The 2,962-nt window shown below is 27.4% G+C and overlaps 1 protein-coding gene across 1 annotated transcript in view; it reads left to right on the top strand.

Annotated features, from left to right (window-relative positions):
* The window catches only part of LOC106474952 (HAUS augmin-like complex subunit 1), a 10,622-nt gene that overhangs the window by 3,655 nt on the left and 4,005 nt on the right, over positions 1-2,962 (top strand). The gene's annotated exons all lie outside the window — the stretch shown is intronic.

The raw sequence follows: 2,962 nt of genomic DNA on the forward strand, positions 1-2,962 counted from the left end.
CGTTATATTAACACAAATGTAGTAATGATTTTGTTTTATCTAGAATTGTTTATCAAAACGTTATATTAACACAAATGTAGTAATGATTTTGTTTTATCTAGAATTGTTTATCAAAACGTTATATTAACACAAATGTAGTAATGATTTTGTTTTGTCTAGAATTATTTATCAAAACGTTATATTAACACAAATGTAGTAATGATTTTGTTTTGTCAAGAATTGTTTATCAAAACATTATATTAACACAAATGTAGTAATGATTTTGTTTTATCTAGAATTGTTTATCAAAACATTATATTAACACAAACGTAATAATGATTTTGTTTTATCTAGAATTGTTTATCAAAACATTATATTAACACAAACGTAATAATGATTTTGTTTTGTCTAGAATTGTTTATCAAAACATTATATTAACACATGTAGTAATGATTTTGTTTTGTCTAGAATTGTTTATCAAAACGTTATATTAACACAAATGTAGTAATGATTTTGTTTTGTCTAGAATTGTTTATCAAAACATTATATTAACACAAATGTAGTAATAATTTTGTTTTATCTAGAATTATTTATCAAAATGTTATATTAACACAAATGTAATAATGATTTTGTTTTGTCTAGAATTGTTTATCAAAACATTAAATTAACACAAATGTAGTAATGATTTTGTTTTGTCTAGAATTATTTATCAAAACATTATATTAACACAAAGGTAATAATGATTTTGCTTTATCTAGAACTGTTTATCAAAACGTTATATTAACACAAATGTAGTACTGATTTTGTTTTGTCTAGAATTGTTTATCAAAACATTAAATTAACACAAATGTAATAATGATTTTGCTTTATCTAGAACTGTGAAAAGTATTTCTTAACCTCCAGTAACATACATCCTGGGCCAGAAATCCAAAACTTTCCTTAACCTCATTAATGCACACATTGTGGACCAAAATCCAATACATTTTGTTCCTCATTAACACATTATGAACCAAGGATCCACTACCTTTCTTAAAACTTGTTAAAACACATCCTGGACTTAGAATCCAATACATTTTTTAACCTTTATTAACACTTTATGAACCAAGGATCCACTACCTTTCTTAAAACTTGTTAAAACACATCCTGGACTTAGAATCCAATACATTTTTTAACCTTTATTAACACTTTATGAACCAAGGATCCACTACCTTTCTTAAAACTTGTTAAAACACATCCTGGACTTAGAATCCAATACATTTTTTAACCTTTATTAACACTTTATGAACCAAGGATCCACTACCTTTCCTAAAACTTGTTAAAACACATCCTGGACTTAGAATCCAATACATTTTTTAATTTTTATTAACACTTTATGGACCAAGGATCCACTACCTTTCCTAAAACTTGTTAAAACACATCCTGGACTAAGAATCCAATACATTTTTTAATTTTTATTAACACTTTATGGACCAAGAATCCAATATCTTCCTTAATTCTTTTAACCTTTTTTCATACAGACTGATACGTTTCATATCACCTTGACTGGGGAAAGACATTTATGCCAAAAACATAAGGTAGCACTAAGCATTCCTCACAAAACCTTGTAAGATTTTGTTAAAATTTATAAGTATTTTGTACACAAAGAATGACATTATTTTAATTACGTCTTTCTTATAAAAACATTATTTATCTATAGTTCTTATTTGTCCTCAAACTGCTGAGTTAGATAGAGTGCAAGGTGGTTTTCATTTTAAATATAAAAATACTTTTATTTATCTTATAGTTTTCATATTTTATTTGCTTAACTTCTAGAACCTCCTAAATGAATATCAAAAGTTTTTTTAAGGTTGATGTTTATATTTAATTTTCTCTACCTTATCCCTAACTCTAGCTGTTATCGTCAACGTACAATGAAATGATTAAAATTAGGAAATAGAAAAAATTTACATACCTTTTATTTTTTTGTAGATTTTGCTTTTGTTATATTCATAATTTCAGTTCTTTTTCCTTTTCACATGTAGTTAATATTTTATGTTTTAGTTTCCTTTTTTGTCCTTTACTATTTATTATTCATCTCGACACAAGTCAACAGTGCCCTCTAGGCATATTATAGTGTCTCTGGTAGAGATGTGCAACCCTTTGGCAAAATTCTCGTGCACTGTGTTATATCATAAACCTTAAAAAATGTTTAAACCTTTCAGTTATACATTTTAAAACACAATTAACTAATGCAGTTTAATTGTATCTCTAACTATAACATATGTAGCTAAGAAACAAGTGTAAGTGCTATAGTCAATCAAGCAACCAACAATACTACAGTTAGTTAGATGTACTCCATGATGACAGTTGCATGCCAATTTTAAAATAACCACTCATAGATTTTAGTGTAAAACGAGCCCTTTCTAATGACTATAAACATGCGCATGTAACCTCTATATGTAGGCTATAAACCTCAAACAAATCTGTTGAATGAGGGTGTGGCACCTGTCAGGGGTTGACAAAATGTATTACTTGTTACACTGCATTCATCTAGAGACATTTGAAATGTACGTGTCATAAGGTTAAGTAAGCATCTTATTGTCTAGATGTACATTTACACAACTGGTAATGTATTATTGAAGATACAGAGAGCCAAAATAGAAAATTTTCATAGGTCGTTGGTCATATGACAATAGACCTGAAGTTTTAAGTACTTTTTTAAAGGTTTATTTTCAAATAAAAGATTTAAAACTTGGATAAAATAAAACTTCAAATCATAACATACATTATAATATTAATTTCATTCACATACGTTGATAGTAAAGGTGTTGAATTAAATATTGAATGTAACTCAGTGACTTGGACAGTGTTTAAAGGGGTACAATGTGTCAACCATATGGAAAGGGTTAACACACATTCTGGATCGAGGATCCAATACCTTCTTTAATTCTTTTAACACACACATTCTGGATCGAGGATCCAATACCTTCTTTAATTCTTTTAA

The sequence above is a fragment of the Limulus polyphemus genome, unplaced genomic scaffold, assembly GCF_000517525.1.
Source record: "Limulus polyphemus unplaced genomic scaffold, Limulus_polyphemus-2.1.2 Scaffold7901, whole genome shotgun sequence".
NCBI classification, from domain to species: Eukaryota; Metazoa; Arthropoda; class Merostomata; order Xiphosura; family Limulidae; genus Limulus; species Limulus polyphemus.